The following is an 18,715-nucleotide window of genomic DNA, read 5'->3' on the forward strand; positions in this document are numbered from 1 at the left end:
AGAAGGACTATATACAGCATATGACGCTGCTCCCTCCTCCATGCAAAACAGCTATCCACTGTGCGAAGCAGACTATAACTTTCTGTATTTTGATGAAGTCAGTGGTCCTTTGTATGACAGCACTGATGAATCATTGCATGATGACTGTGTTGCTCAATCATTTTGGTCACTCTGACTTTCATGAACTTACTTTCACCAAGAGACTGTGATTGACATGCAGATATTCATATTTCTTGTGTTGGAAGCCCCTATCATCAATCTGCATATCAGGGCTATGACAGGGCTAACAAAGCATGAAATCTGACAGTTCAACAGTTTTCGGCCACTTTACTAAGACATGGCCTGCAGGGGAATCTGTAACTGTTGAAGTTAAGTTTTTTAAGGACAGCCATAAGTATGTTTTATTGACTGGTTTCAGTCTTTACTTTTACAAGAGTATTATCAGAAACTCTGGAATTCACCGTTTAAAGTACAGCAGTTGGCTGATTACATTGTTGCCCATTCAACTTGATCTATGCAGCAACACAAGAATGGAACACCTGATACATCATAAAACGATAAAAGAAATTCTTTTGAGGAAGCAGGGATGTCTCTCAGTAAGCACAATTTTTTAAAGAAATACATAACAATTAAATAAAATGAAGTTTTAATGGTAGGTGGAAAAGTAACCTATTTACAGTTTTTGAAATTGGTGACTTAATCTCTGGCAATTGGCAATATAAGCAGCCAACTACTGTACTTTAAACTGTAAATTCCAGACTTTCTGAAGCTGCTCTCATAAAATTAAAAAGCGAAATCAGTTAGTGAAACATGCTGAGTGCAACCTGTAGGCAGTCCTGTAAAACTTACTTTACTAAGTTTTATGAATAATGTTGTCTACATCCTTAAGCAATCTGGACAATATTACTCATGAAAGTTATCACAACTAAGGTTTCATATCACAAACGTCTTTCTTTTTTAAAAATAAGTTCACTAAGTAATTGCTCTACACCAGTATCTTATATTTACATCACCTGTCTACTGCTGAGCACCTTCTTTCTCAGGTCCTCTCTTACTACAAGCCCACAAAACCATTTCTTTCCATTAATTGCTGTCATCGTGACAAGTAATTAGGGTCTTTCTTACAAGCAGAACAAAACTACATCTGCCAAAACCAAAGCTGCTAACTCTTATCCAGACAGCTCGTTAATGAGGGGTGGAAACGCAATCCACTTAAATGTTTTGAAACTGTTTGCTTATCCTAAACCATTGTTCATTAACACATTTATCACAACTTTAAGGAAATTTTACTCCTTTAAGAAATCATCCTGATAGTACTTAAATATGTGGTTTGCTTATAACTAATCTCTTATCGTTTAGCTTCTTCATTTAAATACTTGTTTCCAAGTATACACCACACTGTGAAGATGTTCCACATACTGATGTACGGCAAAATATGCTTACGTCCATGTGTAACAAGTAAATAATGCATAGATCAGCTCATTTGCTTTTTTAAAACACCTGCAAACATAGTCATTCACTGACAACCATTGTTTGAAGACCTTTTCAAAACTACTCTGGATGATGGAAAGTGGCATATGGCTACAAAATAATGGAAATAAGTTACCCTACATATGCTTTTGGATAGGGTCCACATTTAGCAAAACACAATTTTGTTTTTTAACCTCAGCATGTTTCACTGCAGTTGCAGCATCTTCAGTGGGCTTTTATTTTTCATCTGTTAAAGATAAAGAATGCTCTTTACTGTTTGTATACATGTAACTATTAGTTTTTAAATTGTAATTACAGATATTTCAAAAAAACACATAAATTATGAATTCATACATTTTTACCACATGGTGTGCTTTTTCTGATGTGTTGTGTTTCTACAGTGACTGTTTTGTTCCACAGTTTGTTATCTGCAACCACTTACACCTTAAAGTAGATAAATTGATTAAGCCAAAATTACGATTTGAAAAATTGTTATTTCTATGCCTGAAATTAATTAATTTGTGTGTGTGTGTGTGTGTGTGTGTGTGTCTGGAAGATTCAGAACAACTGCCAGGAACACCTTCAACTGTTCCACTGTCAGCCATCTTGTTTTTACACCGTCAACTGTCCCACTGCCCGCCATGTTTTGTTTTTACAGCTGGTATACAGCGAAACAGTGACAGTAGCAACTCAATATATAGTGTTCAACAGTGATGAAGATGAAGAAAAAGAAAATGTAAGTGAAACATTATGTAAACACACACACACACACACACACACACACACACACACACACACACACACAGAAGTAATTAATTTCAGGCACTGAAATAACAATTTTCAAATCGTAATTTTGGCTTAAACAGTTTATCTACTTTAAGGTGTAAGTGGTTGCAGATGACAGACTGTGGAACAAAACAGTCACTGTAGAAACAGAACACATCAGAAAAACCACACCATGTGGTAACAAGGTATGAATTCATAATTTACGTGTTTTTTTCCAATATCAGTAATTACAATTTAAAAACTAATGATTACATGTATACAAACAGTAAACAACATTCTTTATCTTTAAAAGATGACAAATAAAAGCCCACTGACGATGCTGCAGCTGCAGTGAAACATGTTTGGGTTAAAAAACAAAATTGTGTTTTGCTAAAGGCAGACCCTGCCCAAAAACATACATATTGTTAAAGCAAACATGGAAGAAAAGAGCTTCAACCCCAACTAAATAACAGTGGCTGACACTGAATAAATATTTTTATTCAGTGTTTAGTGTCCCCACCAGTGGACATTGTGATGGAGGTAGATGAGCTGGCCTGGGTAGCATCACAGAATAGTAAAGAAATCTGCTGTTCAGGGTGCACGCAGCATGTAATATGTGCAGACTGCTGGTGGAGGTGTTTACATGTAGTAGTCAGTAAGCCGAGCAGGCCAGTGCTTACACCGATTTCAACTACAGTAGATCTCACTTTGCATATCATATCGAGTGTTGTTGCTGAGCTGACAGCCACCTGTACCAGCCGGCTGCTGATTTATCACTGTGCGCATCTCCATGAGGGTTTGGACTTTCAGCTTCCCGCAGGCTGACTCAAACACAGCAAGTTTTTGTTTTCTCTCACAGGGTTCTGTTCCCTGGTTATTATCAAGCCCCATTGGCCCAAGAAGTAGCCATGACAACATCATAAAACAGCAGCATTGTCATGCCAGTGCAAATACTAAAGTTGCGATGAAGCTTGTTCTTATATGTGCAACAATCCTATTTTTTATTTCCCTTTTCCTACTGTTAATTTTGGGCCACCATGTACCCAGCATTTCTGTAATGCTGGCAGGAACAGTTGCGCCTACAAAAGGAACAGCAGCAACAGGAGCATATGTAGGTGCTGATGAACCAGAATGCACAGTTCCTTCGTGCCCTTCCCCCGCCAGCTGTGGGCCATGTGCCCATTGTGCAGTTTAGTTCTCCACCCCTGAAATTGTTTGCCAGATTCGAATAATCTATGGAAAGATAGTAGAATTACCTGTGTCAGTTCTTGCTGCAACACTAGGTAAAGCGTATTGTCAATTCAGCTGATAAGGCCGCCTTATTGTTGTCCAGCAGCATAACAGATTTATAAAAAGTTGTCAAAAATGTGAAGACCTCCATTGAGTCCATGAAATTCCCCTTTGATGAGCTTTGTCAGTTGCTGACACAGTATTTCAGACACCAAGGCTATGTGATGGCAGCAGAGTTACAGTTTAACCAGCACCACAAGCACCCTTGGCAGTCGTCTGCTGTGTGGATCGCCAGTTTGCACGGTCTCTTGCAAATTGTCATTTTGAGTGTCCCAAATGTACTGCCTCTTATGCAGACTCTCTAATTTGGAATCCAACTGTCCAGTTAGTGCCTGATCCTGAGGCTCAGACTAGAGCATTGACCCTGGCCAACCTTTCTTTCGATGATGTTGCCTAGACAGCTGACTCATATTAGCAGATGGCAGCAGCTGATAATTAGCAGGTGGTTCAATTAGGCATGCATGGTAGACAGCTCCCAGTGCTGGACAGGGGAACCCCAGGTCACCTTGCATCCCACCGAGTCACTGTGTAATTAAACCATTTACAATTCCAGCACAGTGATGTTGCGATGCTGTCCGTCACCTGCGCTGGGCTCGGCATCTTCACGTCAGTTGCAACATTGTAATTCCCACCTGCAGTGATTGTCATGTCCTCAACATCATTCTACCTTCTTCTGCTTGTTCTGTGAGCCAGGACTCCTGTCCTGATTGTCATCTGTTGCATATTCGTCAAGACTGCCCACAACATGTGGGGTATCCTGTTGGATCTGCCATTTGGCAACTGTTTGTGACAGTCAAGAGAGCTTGATGGAGTGTGGATCTGTCCCAGTTGCCCCAGTGGATTTTGCTGACATTGTTTGTGGAGGGGCAGCTGGTCGAATTTCAAGTCAAGGGCAATGATTAGGCTCATTAATTTAGAAATGTACAGGCTCTTGTGATGCTCAGGGTTGCACCAGCCACTGAGTCAGGTTGTGCATTCCTATGCAGGGCAATTCTCTGTCTCTAAACATTATAAGAATGTAGAACAGGAACTTACAATGTTAACAGCCAATTCACTGTTGGCTCAAAATATTTTTGAACTAGACGTCTTGTCCGGTTTCAGCTCCCAGATTGTTGATGAAGTGCATTAAGTGTTTCAGTCCATTCATTTTCATGCTTTGGACTCCTTACTGTGGTCATACAGCCCACAGTCTAAGAATAGTTTTGGCCAGGCTGAAAATTTTGAGGCACGTTTCTTTTAAGCCATTGGCAGTACATAAACTTTGTCATCCCCACCTCATTCCCTTTGTGGCAATTTTAAACAGATGGTCAGCAAGTAGTATGTCACAGATTTGTATCTAATTCCATGCCAGAAGAGCTGTTAGAAAATTGTAAGGGGCAAGTATTTTTCTTGCATCAACTTCCACACCTACCTGCAGTTGTTGCTGGACACAGTCTGTCAAACTTTTTTGGCCATCTACACTCCACTTTTGTCTTTACCAGCTTAATCACTTGCCTTATGCATCCCGTCTGTTCCAGGAATTTATCAATGGTATTTGGAGTAGTTTATTCAGAACACTCCTGTTGCATGAATTATCTTGATGATATCTAGATAATGCGCCTTGCCAGAGAGGAGCATTTACGAAACCTTCAGTCAGTTTTCCAACACATCCTGGAGAATGGCCTTTGTTGCAGTTTTTTTTTTTTTTACCCTTTTTTTTTGACACGCTTAGCAAAGATGGCTTCATCCCAGAGGACGACCACATCAAAGCTATAATCAAACTGCCAGTGCCCAAGAACATGAATGGGGTCCAGTGTTTTTTAGGTAACAGTTTGTATTATTACCCCCTCCCCCCCCCCCCACCCCCACCCCCCAGCCATGCATATGTTCAGAGCATTTAGTTTGTCTGATACATGGTGCCAATGGGATTCTCAGTCCTTCATGGAATGTTTGTGCTCTGCTCTGGCTTCTTTTATACCTCGTAAACCTTTAACCCTGGCCTCTGGCATGTCCCAGTATGGCATTGGTGCTGTCCCATCCCGTCGGACCCCGGATGGAAATGAACAGCTCATCACCTGCACATTGAAGGTACTTTTTGCCACACAGTGTAATTATTCAAAAGAGGAAAGGGAGGTGCTAGCTATTATTTTAGGAGTTAAAAAGTTTCATGTTTCCTTGTATGAAGTGAGGTTCCTCCTCATCAGCGACGACAAGCCACTGGTTTCCTTTTGCCTAATAGGACTGTCCGCCAACTGCAGAAGTGTGCTGTCTTTCTCGGTAACTGTTGCTAAGACACTCATTATTACTCCACCGCCCAGCAAGCCAATACTGATGAACTATAGTGGCTACCAGTGGGGCTCGATCTAGAGTTTGATTGAAAGGAGGCTCTCATGTTTGCGTTGAGTGCTGTCTTGCAGGAAACTGAAAAATCGTTTTGGTGGTCCAGATGGTTTACCAGATCATGTCTCTTCAGGTATGGACTTAGCTTGGTGTAGGGTTTGTCTCCTACCTGGTCGACTATACACTGTCTGAGGGGTTCTCCTGCTTGCCACAGAGGAGCTATGCTGTTGAGTAGTCATTCCCGATGTTGCCCCCTCACATACTCCAGTTGCTGTATGCCTCTCAATGGTGTAGGACTCATACGAAGGCAATGGCATGATGTCATGTCTGCTGGCCTGCAACCAATCATGACATCGAACATCTGGCACAGAACCAGGCTGCACCATTGCACCAGTTTTCTCCTTGGCCAATCCTGGAGCACCCTTGGGGCAGGATGCATGTTGATTTCAGAAGTATGTTTTTGGGCAGCATGTGGTTGTTGTGCGATCAACATGTAGTCTAATTTCCAATACGTAGCCAAGCTGTCCTCTACGTTGCCGCCTGCCCCTGTCAGTTATTTTTACGATTGAGGAACCTCCAAGACCGTTGTGTTTAATAACAGTAGGAAATCTGTGTTGCGAGACTTTTGCATTTGTAATGTTATCTGTCATCTGACTACTGTCCCATTTCAACCAGCTTCTACCACAGAGGTGGAGTGCTTTGTGTGTACATTGAAGATCAGAATGAATACATCAGTGCGTGCCTCTTCTCACAAAGATGCAATGTCAAGTTTTCTGCCTGTGTACCAGGTACCAGGTGACATTTGTCTGGGAGTCATTGGGGGATTGGGGGCTGGATTTGTTATTTGTTGGATCCTGAGTTACATGCCATGGACCAACCCTGCCCCACCGTGTTTTCCTCCTGGGCTGCTGTTTGGGCCCAGTCCTTCAGACAGTGGCATGGGTGGCTGCCAGCTTTTCACAAAGGTTGACAGTTGTTTGAGGTGGACTTCAGCAGGGAGCACCCTCATGCAAATCAGTTGCACCCACATCTTTTTGAGACATCATCACCACAGTCTTCTGGTCCATCAGGTGGCAGGGTTGGTCAACGCTGTTGTTTTGGGTGTGGGCTCCCACTTATAGCATGCTTCCCCATTGCCACACCCTCCTCTGTCCTCCCAACGCATGCAGCCTCAGGCCCCAATGAGGCTTCCATGTGTGCCTCCTGATGTTTAGCTCATGCATTCTGATCCACCCTCCTCCCCCTTCTTCGCCTCCTTGCCACCACGTTGCTGCAGGTGGCCACACCTCCACTGCTGCTGGTGGACCCCTGGAGCTTCAGCCTCTGCGCCCGTGATATGGAACCAGCGGTGCTGGCTTTGCCTCTTTTTATGGTCGATCCACTGCCAGGTTCTCTGGCAGCCTCTATGGTTGCAGCACAAGCCTGCCCATTTTCAGCTCTATGTGGCTTCTCAGGAGGGGAAAGGATTTAGTATCCCCACCAGTAGACATCGCATTGGAGGCAGATGAGATGGCCTGGGTAGCACCATGGAATAGTGCAGAAACCTGCCATGGAGCGCACATGTGACATGTAGTATGGGCAGCCCCCTGACAGAGATGTTTCCCTGCAGGTGGTAATAAGTTGAATAGGCTAGTGCTTATGGTGAGTTCAACTACAGTGGACCTCACCCTGCACATTGTTCTAAGTGTTATTGCTGAGTGCTCAGTCCACAGCTGATCACATGAGCTGTATGCTGTGTTATACCCATGCATGCCTCTATGAGGGATTGGACTTTCTGCTTCTCATAGACTGACTCTCATGATGAGTTTTTGTTTCCTCTCATGGGGTTCTGTTGCCCGGTTGTTATCGAGCCATCTGTGAAGTATCCATGCTGATATTGTTGTGTAACGGCATTGTCACACCAGTGCAAATGCTAAACAGTGTAATATTGTTTTTATACTATATGATATGTCTTAATCATGCCTCCTTACCCCCATGGCTCTTACCCACATTTTGGCTCTTGTTCAATGATTAACCAGCATCATGTATTACGCAGCTCTATTACCGGAAACAAATGTGTACATGCGTACTCATGCAGTTTCTCATAGCAGAAATACATGTGTACCCTGAGGTGTGCCATATTTTTTACTGCCATGGCCATTTATAAGGTGCAAGTTAGAATGAAGAGCTGTCTATATTGCCAATGACCAATATCCTGTATCAGAACTCTATGGAAAATAACATGTAATATAATTAAGTGTACCAGTTAGTATACAATATAGTGGATTGGAGGAAAGGTCGGGTGGACAAAAATTTTGACATCAAGCACTGTGATTTGATTAATATTTCTATATTACTGAGGCTCATATTGAAGGAGCGTTTTACTGTGTTTGGTACCAAAGCAACACTTGTGAAAAAAGTATCAGACAGTTGCAAGAATTTTAATCCTTTTAAAATGTAAGATGTAAGTGTTTTCAATGAAACACTGAAGAACAGTGAAGTTCCTACTATCGTAGATTTCTTTGCAGCATTGTGTAACCCTTGTGAATGTTACTACCCTGTATTGAATCAGTCATTGCTGAGACAAAGGTAAAAGCAGTTCTAGTGAAGCTAGATATTGATGAACAAACAGATCTGGCATTGCCTTATTATGTTTATTGAGTCCCTGTGCTTGTAGCAATGAATGATGACTAGGAAGAAGATTGAGTAATTGGCCTGCAAGATGCTCACAAGTTAAAAAAGTTGGTTGATAATATATGTGGAAGTAGTGAGGCAACTTCAGCAAAATCATCACGTAATTTACAACATTATAAACATCTTACTGTGATAACTGATCTCAGAATATAATTTCAATTAGTTCAATAATATTCTGTATATGATATTCTGCATCAAACATAATACAGATATGAACATAATCAAACCACTTCTTCCCAGAGAACAGAGTTCTATAGGCTTATACAGAATAGCAAATGGTGTTCACTCTTTTGCAATTAATAGCCACTTTAATAAAGAGTACAGTAAAGGTTGTAGGTTGGGATTTAGAGTATTGTGTAAGTCATTTAAGGGTATCAATGTTTTGATGACATTTATGTGATTTTTGAAATGATGGCAGTCTAAATTACATACACACATCAAAAAAAGTGTTGCATCACCTCAGTTCCAACAGTTCCAAGAGTTCCAGAGTCTGTACAGAAAATTGGAATAGAGATCAACATAAACATCATTTCCACCCTTTTTATTGCTCATGAAAACAACATATTGCATGTTGTACCACCATACAGCGAGACCTTCAGAGGTGGTGGTCCACATTTCTGTACACACCAGTACCTCTAATACCCAGTAGCACGTCCTCTTGCATTGATGCATGCCTGTATTTGTCGTGGCATACTACAGACGAGTTCATTAAGGCACTGTTGGTCCAGAATGGCCCCACTCCTCAACGGCGATTCGGCATAGATCCCTGAGTGGTTGGTGGGTCACATCATCCATACACAGCCCATTTCAATCTATCCCAAGCATGTTCAATAGGGTTCATGTCTAGAAAACATGCTGGCCCTCTAGTTGAGCGATGTTGTTAACCTGAAGGAAGTCATTCACAAGATGTGCACGATGGAGGCATGAATTGTCATCCATGAAGACAAATGCCTCACCAATATGCTGCCGATATGGTTGCGCTATCAGTCAGAGGATGGCATTCATGTATTGTACAGCCGTTGCGGTTCCTTGCACGACAACCAGCAGCATACGTCGACCCCACATAATGCCACCCCAAAACAGCAGGGAACCTCCACCATCTTGCACTTGCAGTGTGTCTAAGGCGTTCAGCCTGACCGCGTTGCCTCCAAACACATCTCCAATGATTGTGTGGTTAAAGGCATATGCAACACTCATTGGTGAAGAGAATGTGATGCCAATCCCGAGCGGTCTATTCGGCATGTTGTTGGGCCCATCTGTACCGCCCTGCATGGTATTGTGGTTGCAAAGATGGACCTCGCCATGGATGTCGGGAGTGAAGATGTGCATCATGCAGCATATTGCACACGGTTTGATTCTTAACACAACTTCCTGTGGCTGCACGAAAAGCATTATTCAACATGGTGGCATTGCTGACAGGGCTCCTCTGAACCATAATCCGTAGGTAGTGGTAATCCACTGCAGTAGTAGTGCTTGGGCAGCCTGAGCGAGGCATGTCATATTCAGGAGTTCCTGTCTCTCAGTATATCATCCACGTCACTCTGAGACACCTGGACACTTCCCTTGTCGAGAGCCCTTCCTGGCACAAAGTAACAATGCAGATGCTATTGAACTGCAGTATTGACCGTCTAGGCATGGTTGAAATACAGACAACATGAGCTGTGCACCTCCTTCCTGGTGGAATGACTGGAACTGACTGCCTGTCGGACCCCCTCTGTCTAATAGGCACTGCTCATGCATGGTTGTTTACATCTTTGGGTGGGTTTAGTGACATCTCTGAACAGTCAAAGGGACTGTGTCTGTGATACAATATCCACAGTCAACATATATCTTCAGAAGTTCTGGTAATGGGGTGATGCACAACTTTTTTTGACGTGTGTTTAATATTTAGATCATGTATTGTACTGCACACATAACTTAATGAAATTAACTCAACCTTTATGATAATCTGGACAAACTTATCTTTTACAAATGAAATAATTTTCTGTGGAAAATTGCTGTCATTTGCTAATCAACAGGAGTCAGCTAATCTGTGAGTAACATAAAATATTTAATTAGAATTTTTCCATTACTATGAATATAATAGAGGGAAACATTCCACGCGGGAAAAATATATCTAAAAACAAAGATGATGTGACTCACCATACGAAAGCGCTGGCAGGTTGATAGACATGCAAACAAACACAAACATACACACAAAATTCAAGCTTTCGCAACCAACGGTTGCTTCATCAGGAAAGAGGGAAGCAGAGGGAAAGACAAAAGGATGTGGGTTTTCCATCCGCACATACACAGACACAAGCAGACATTTGTAAAGGCAAAGAGTTTGGGCGGAGATGTCAGTCGAGGCGGAAGTACAGAGGCAAAGATGTTGTTGAAAGACAGGTGAGGTATGAGCGGCGGCAACTTGAAATTAGCGGAGGTTGAGCCCTGGCGGATAATGAGAAGAAAGGATATACTAAAGGGCAAGTTCCCATCTCCGGAGTTCTGACAGGTTGGTGTTAGTGGGAAGTATCCAGATAACCTGGACGGTGTAACACTGTGCCAAGATGTGCTGGCCGTGCACCAAGGCATGTTTAGCCACAGGGTGATCCTCATTACCAACAAACACTGTCTGCCTGTGTCCATTCATGCGAATGGACAGTTTGTTGCTGGTCATTCCCACATAGAAAGCTTCACAGTGTAGGCAGGTCAGTTGGTAAATCACGTGGGTGCTTTCACACGTGGCTCTGCCTTTGATCGTGTACACCTTCCGGGTTACAGGACTGGAGTAGGTGGTGGTGGGAGGGTTAGAATATTGGTTCTTAAAAAAAAAAAAAAAAAAAAAAAAAAAAAAAAAAAAAAAAAAAAAAAAAAAAAAAATTTAACTGGTAACTAAAACAATGAAAAATTCCCAGAATTCTAAAAAATTCCCGGGTTTTCCCCAGTTTTCTCCCTGATTTTTCCCGAATCTCCCGGATGTCCCGGGTCGTATACACCCTGTTCTTGCTTCTGAATTATTTTGAATATCTTATTTACGGTATGTTGTGACTTGTACTTCCGATCAGCATCTGTATGTCCAGCATTTTCTTTCTTGTAAGATTATTAATGTTCCTTTCTTTATGATGTTCTTTATGATGCAAGAGTTTTTAAAATTTAAAAATTGTGTTTGTGTGCTTATCCAGCAACCATTGATAACATTTCAGCAGCTGATAAATAGATACTGCTCTTACAATGCAAAAAAGTAAATACTTCTTTTGTTTTAATTTTGGTAACTTGTCACTACTATTAATATTGTCATTACTTTGGCTGCATCAGTAGTATGAAAATTGCTAAAGGGAATATTCTATTTTTTTTTTCTACATCAGGTAATATCTTCTGTAATACATGCATTATATACTGATAATCTTCACTTATAAAATGAAAAAAGTTATACTGACTGTAGCATCTGCTTACAATATTCTTTATTTACGTATTAACAAATATACCACTAAGCAAGTACACATTAAGTGATCAGCAATAGAGTTCATAGAAACTCGCATTATCAGTGTAGTAACATTAATAGAGGAATAGAGGCCATTTGTCATTTTTACCATTGTATTAGACAAAGATATTGCCCACAAATAAAACATGTTAAAACAATGATTGTTTTGGATTCTTATAGTCCTAAATCAATTATGAAACATTTAAGGGTCAACAATACACTATCATGTATTTACTCAAGTGTCAAGACACCAATAATCAGAATAATATGAGTAGTAATTTATACAAAGTAACAATTTTAAGTGTGGTGATTCTTGCTCAGAAGGAAAACACTATACTCGTAATTTCATTATTCTATAGCAAAACATAACAGAAAAAAGCAAAAGACACTCAAATCTAATGAATAGGAAAAACTGTTCAAACTAAAAGTAATTATGCACCAACTAAATAGAAAGCAAGAAATTCACAATTTGAGTAAAATACTTTTTATGTGTAACAGACAGATACAAATGCGTTCATAGCCTAATATCAGCATATTGGCTTCACTTTTTATGTTTCCTTTACATTACTTCAAATTAGTGAGTGGTTGCTTCCTTTGATAAGATCCTAAACTTCCTCTTCCTTCATTATATAAGAAAGGAACTAACAACCTGTTTTTTATTGCCTTACCATCAACAGAACACAAAATAAAATGAATCTCATCATATGTCAGGCACAACTACATTATACAAATGCAAAACTTTTAGCAGGTGCTTGGGATGTCAACCAGTAGATGCTTCAAATTTTTATTTTACTTAAGTCATATTGAAATCAGTATAAAACTGTATTGCAAACAGTTAATCCCATGTGAGTGATACAAAAGTGCAAGTGTGGATATCAAAATATGGCCCTCGTTAGGAAGTGCTACAATGTTTCTCACACATGATAATGACTGGCAAAGAAACTATGCTAAATATATTTGAATAAAATCTTTTTGGATGTTAGGACGCATCACTAAGAAACACTAAAACAACTATAAAACATGTGTAGGCCATCTTTGCAATGGACCTCTAAGCACTTATATGCTACATATACGTGTCATAGACAGTTTAATGGAAAAATAATTTGATATTGTGTATTCACCATTAGGTCGTATTGACCATTAGGTCTCATATTCCATGAAACTATTTAGCCTGCATTAGAAATTGGATCGGTCTCTCTTAATCCTCGAGTCGACATTCCTATATATAAAGTGTGCCAATCACAAATAACATTGCCTTCTACTGTTCCATTGCTGTTTTACAATTGCAAGCCTGTTCCTATTCCTTCATCATTGCTTCAGCCAACACACTGATACGTTGCATTGTCATAAATTCAAATGAGCAGCAGTAGTATAAAATAATCAGCAAACTATATGAGAAAAAAAATGATCCATGGAAGAAAATGGTCCAGATTCTAAGCTAGCAGCACAATCCCACAATGATGCACTTGTCCACAAGATAATTAGTAATCAAATAAGCATGTGGCAAGGCTCTGATGCAGCTTTGCTGTTTAATGCTCCAAGGGCACTTGTACATGGCAACATAGTGATACGATGAAAGTTTATTTTATTATTGTTTAATTAAGCAGTGATTTAGTGCACAAAAGTTTATTATAACATTGTCTTGATTTTGCTCATATATGTTTCCTCTCATAACATAAAGACAGCTATCCTTTATACATGTACAAAATATGCCACATATCTGCTCATGTTACAAAAATTGGCACGCCCACTTGAGGGTTAATGGGCATAATGACAAGAGCACACCCATATCCTTCATGGATTGCAAGGTCAGCAGTAATGCAGAATTTAATCAAATAAAACACATTATATTTCAAACTAATAGTATTTTTACTGCTACATTTATCATCAATTTCATACACTAGATAAATTCACAAGCCTTGTTTAGTAATTTATCCAAACTATAAATCATGTCATCACAGTCACACAAGCAAATGAAATACTATACAAATACTGCTTCATACCATTAGAGTGCTAGAGCTTCTCCCAGATGAAGAAATGTCTACAATCCTTTTGCAGAACCTGAAGAAATGGGTGAAAAAGAGAACAAAGAGCTCAATAACTGAATCATTGAGAATCAGAATACAGGAAACTAAAATAAAACTTTAAGCAAATAGAATTTACAAACAAGTCACAAAGAAAATCAACTTAGTTACAGGTTGCATAAACCTCAAAAAATGATGTAAAAAGTGTGTAACTTCGAAAAGTAGGGCTGTATCACCCTTTCACATAAAGAAGACAGAGAATATAAAACATTCATTTTAATCTTGCAAGATAATTCAAGTAATCATTCCAAGATGATATAAATTATTACCACAGGAATAACTCGAATAGATGATAATGAGATCATATCATAACTAAAATGTAAAGACATTCACAACCAAGTGGACTTACAACAAATATGAGTATTATGAAGACATTATAGTTAATTTAAGCACAAAAGAACACAAGACAGAGAATACATACAATGTCTTCTGAAAAGAGTGACTGACACGAATGAAGATTCAAAGTCTACCTTCTTTTCAGTAATGAGGTCATTAGATGGCTCTAGTGCACTCGACATGGAAAAGGAAACTGACCATGGCCATGCTGCACATCTGGGAGATCAGCCAGCGGTAGCTGTGTCCAGTGATAGTAAGCATGAAGTTGCGGAGTTGAGGGCTAGATAGTATTATTTTACTGTACACTCTTAACGGATTATCAGTGAACACTATTCAAACTGGGTGGACTTGAATAACATATTTTGTTACAAGCACAGAGTGCTGCAGCCTAAACTTCTTATTACTAACTCACAATTTTGAGCAAAATGTTTATCATTCGATTTTTACACTTACATCATTAGTTGATTATCTACTTTTTTTTTCCCCTCCCACAAAACCTTATCAACATGGTCTATCAATGATTAGTCTCCAATTTTCACACTTAAGAGTTCGCCATAGTGCATAGAACCACTTTCAAAATATTTCTCTACTCTAATAGCTTGACACATTCCACATCATAACACTATCACGAATTTGATCTATGGAACAAGTAACTACGTAACGAACTATTTCACTCTACAACAGCAAGTGCAAAATATGAGCACTTGAATTTTTCATGTGAGCTTTTATTTCTGTTATTTTATCATAACGGTAGTTTCTCTCTAAGTAGGTAAAAGTCAAAAGTAAGTTTGTGACTGAAATTTTGAGAAAAGATCTCACAGCAACAAAAAACAGCTTTGTATTAATAATTGCACCCAAACTAGCTTATCATATTTGTGAAGTCCTTTCCCTTATTTTGAGAAAATACAAAACAAGCTGCCCACTTTGAACTTCTTTATATGTTCTGTCAATCTTATCTTGAATGGGTCCCTTACAACACAGCAATACACAAGAGAAGTATAGATAACCATAGGGTAGGAAGTCGAAAATTTGTTGTACTTTTCTAATTGTTCCGTCAATTAAACCTTTGGTTCACCTCCCCCCTCCCCCCCCCCCCCCCCCCCCAACATTTTTTACATGATGGTTCCAATTTAAGTTGTTTGTAAATGTAATGCATCAAAATTCAATTGTGACACAACTTTTTAATTTGTGTTACTTTTCATGTAAACCAAAATTTAAGAGAATTTCTGTAGTACTCACCTGGAAGGCCTCACAATTTTTATTGCTGGAGGACGATTGCCACTTTCTACACCAAGCAGATATCTTTTCTAAATCATTCTGTAACTTATTCTGATTTTCTGATGATTTTACTAGACGTTGAATGACAGCATCATTTGCAAACCGTCTAAGAGAGCTGCTCAGATTGTCTCCTAAACTGTTTATGAAGATTAAGAACAGTAGGTGGCCTATAATGCCAGATATAATTTCAATTTCACTAGATGATTTCCCCTCTGTTAATGCAAACTGTAACCTTTCTGACACGGTATCACAGATCCCCTTACACTGCTGAGAAAGTACTCCATAGCCCTGCAATTTGATTAGAAGTTGCTTGAGAGGAACAGTGTCGAAAGCCTTCTGGAAATCTACAAATATGGCATCAACTTGAAATCTCTGTTGATAACATTCTTAACTACCTGCAATGACATATAAAATCATGGACAGGCTCCATGAATGATTTTAACTGTGGTACGAAAATTGGTTGCCATTTGGGGGAGACACAAATCCATGGCCGGCTTCCATGAATGACTTCCGCAATGTGTCATCAAAATTGGCTCTCATTTTACTAGTGTTACATTTGAAAGTCATTAAATAACTGCATCACACATGCCTTAGTTTTTCATATCACTTGTTTCACCTGAAATCTGTTGTGTTTCTGATTGTGGGAGTGATATCTCCAAATTTGAAGATTATTTCTGCAACACCCTGTGCTAGTATATTTACTTCAAAGAAAGAAATAAGTTTAGTAAAATTATCAGAAATACAGGCTCTACACACAATCTTAACTCAGATACCTAAAAAAAATTCTGTAATGAGAAGCAAGCAATCTAATCAAAGGGAAGGAAAATAACAAGGTGAAAATAAAAACTAAAACACCATCAAAAATAAATATAGGCCTATGAAGTTGTGCTGAAAAATAATGCCCTCAAATTTTTTATTTTATGTTATCAATATGGTTGAAGTATTACGTGTCATACATGTTACTCAGTCAATTTCCCCACTTCCCTGGCAAGTTGAAACCCTCTGCCATTAGAGAGCTCTGAATTGTAGTGTGTAACATGCCACTGTGTAACATAACTATGTCAGTGCACAAAAAACAGTGTGCTGTAACCAAGTTTATAATCACAGAAAGGGTATCTGCAATTGAAATGCACAGAAAAATGAAAGCTGTGTATGGTATTGAATGAATCATCATCAGTAATGTGTGATACTTGGTTCATGCTCATAATGGAGGAAATGGTGGTATGGTGGTGCTAACCTCAACATGTTTGAAGGAGCTCAGAGTGGCAGGCTGTGAACAAATGTTGACAAGTTTCATCAGAATCGAGTCACGAACACATCAGAGATAATCATCAGATAGCACAGACACAGCTCTCAGGTAAGTGCGGAATATCTCAGGATTGTGTACAGGTCATCACTGCACACCTGTGGCAAAGAAAACTGTGTGTGGGGTGGGTGTCTCAAATATTCACCCCTGACATCAAACAGTGGAGACTGGACTTCTGTCAACAATTTCTTTTGCCTTCTCAGTGTGTGGGTAATGGGTTCCCTGACAACACTGTGATAGATGATGAAACCTAGGTTCACCATTTTAAACCTAAAAGAAAAGAGCATTAGTGGAGTTCTGCCACAAAGGATCACTGATGCCAAAAAAGTTCAAGATCGTGCCACCATCAGGCAAAGCCACACTACCAGTGTTCTGGCATGTTCACAGTGTGGTGCATTTGGAATTCAGGCCTAAAGGCAACACCATAAACCTGCACTGTGAGACCCTCAGAAAACTGAAAGCATGAATTCGAAGAGTTGGCTCACACATGAAGCACCTTCTCCTTCAGCCTCACAATACAACACCGCACAAGAGCACTGTGACAATCCGACGCCTTAGGATCACTGTCATTGATTATCCTTCGTACGGTCTGTACGTGGGCCCATCTGATCTTCATCTGTTTCAAAAACTTAAAGAACATCTTCGAGGACTTTACTTTGATAGTGATTAAGTGGTGCAACCAGAGGTGAGCAAATCAATCTACAGTTACAGCATCAACAAACTGGTCTCTTGGGAGAAATGTGTTCATCACCGGGGTGACTATGTTGAGAAATAAATATGCAGACATGAAGAATAAAGATGTATAATGTTATTGAAAAGTTAGTTTTATTATTTTTTCATTTTATTTGTGGCTGTAATTTTCAGCAACTGTAGTATTATTTTTCAAGATAAATTTCAGTCATCAGCTACAAATAAATGTTATTATCTTTACTGGTCTCAACAAATTAATTTATCATCTTCAGAAGCTTAGTTTAGCAGTCAGTCAATATCTTCTTCATAGAAGGATAAAATCTGTGGTTCAGTTATTTTAGATTGACAAACAGTGTTTAAAATAATCACACACATTATGCAAATTTCTGAACATACCATGGCATTATCCTTCTATGATGAAGATACTGACTGTCTGCTAAAGTAAGCTTCTGAAGATGAAAAATTAATTTGTCAAAACTGGTAAAGATAATAAAATTTATTTGCAACTGATGAAAAATTTATCATGAGAAAAAAGTTTGTTTGATTTAAGATAGCTGGAAGAGTTTTCACATAAAAAATTTGGAGGCATTACATTTTCTGCATGCCCTCATAGTATGAAAGACAGGATGTGAAGTATAAATGTCATCAAATAGCAAAAGCAAGGATGCACATACTAGCAGTAGAAATCCGAGCACAAGAAAGTGGCTGAAGATGGACTACTTATAGGTTTCACAAATTATGTTATGAGAAGTTAAATACATAATACTTTCCTCTTGGCTGTCTTTGACACTTTCTCCTCTCTTGTGTCTACTTAAGGCACATAAGAAAGAGCAGACTTTTTCAAAACATTTTAGATTCATTTTCACCTGTCAATTTGTGTAGCTTTTGACCACACCACAATTTGTTTAATTTTTGCAGACCTTTTTTTTATGGGCCACTGTCATGCTGAACACACAGTCACCTGTGGGGCACTGTTGATGAACAAGCAGACCCATCTGAATGGACAGTAGGTCTGTATATCATTCTTCAGGGAGAAACTAT

The 18,715-nt window shown here is 39.4% G+C and overlaps 1 protein-coding gene across 5 annotated transcripts in view; it reads right to left on the bottom strand.

Annotated features, from left to right (window-relative positions):
* Positions 1–18,715, bottom strand: part of LOC124776982 (mitochondrial dicarboxylate carrier-like) — a 153,011-nt gene that overhangs the window by 35,366 nt on the left and 98,930 nt on the right. For 4 of the 5 annotated variants that reach the window (XM_047252223.1, XM_047252222.1, XM_047252224.1 and 1 more), the window contains exon 9: positions 13,591–14,041. The gene's annotated coding sequence lies outside the window, so the exon portion shown is untranslated. Of the gene's footprint in view, positions 1–13,590; positions 14,042–18,715 lie in introns of those variants that run through there. The other variant, XR_007015676.1, reaches the window with a different exon arrangement.

Source organism: Schistocerca piceifrons, chromosome 2, assembly GCF_021461385.2.
Source record: "Schistocerca piceifrons isolate TAMUIC-IGC-003096 chromosome 2, iqSchPice1.1, whole genome shotgun sequence".
NCBI lineage: Eukaryota > Metazoa > Arthropoda > Insecta > Orthoptera > Acrididae > Schistocerca > Schistocerca piceifrons.